Source organism: Nestor notabilis, unplaced genomic scaffold (genome assembly GCF_000696875.1).
Source record: "Nestor notabilis isolate BGI_N333 unplaced genomic scaffold, ASM69687v1 scaffold7405, whole genome shotgun sequence".
Lineage (NCBI taxonomy): Eukaryota > Metazoa > Chordata > Aves > Psittaciformes > Psittacidae > Nestor > Nestor notabilis.
This window is the reverse complement of record NW_009927807.1, coordinates 226-590: the sequence shown is the minus strand read 5'-3', so window position 1 is coordinate 590 and position 365 is coordinate 226.

Here is a 365-nt window from a genome sequence, read left to right as displayed (position 1 = left end):
CGGGATGGGGGGAACATAGGGGGCAGATGCAGTTTTACTTTAAGTTACGTTGTCTATGCTTAATGTCTGAAATGTAAAACTGGAGTTTATTGGGAGTGCTCATTTTCAGCAACAGATATGTTTTATGCTTTTTGTTGGTCGTGCATCTTGTTTAATTACATTTAGAATACACACAAATCTGGAATAAATTCAGGTACAGCTTTCAGATTTTTGTTCTCATTACATAGTGTTTTTAATCTACTCTGATTATCTGGACACTTTGTTGTTTGCCTTATAATAAACATTTGCAGTTTCCTACACTGATTCTTAAGATAAACCACAAGCATAGAGTAAGTAATTGGTGAATGTGAAGTTTAGTCTTTACA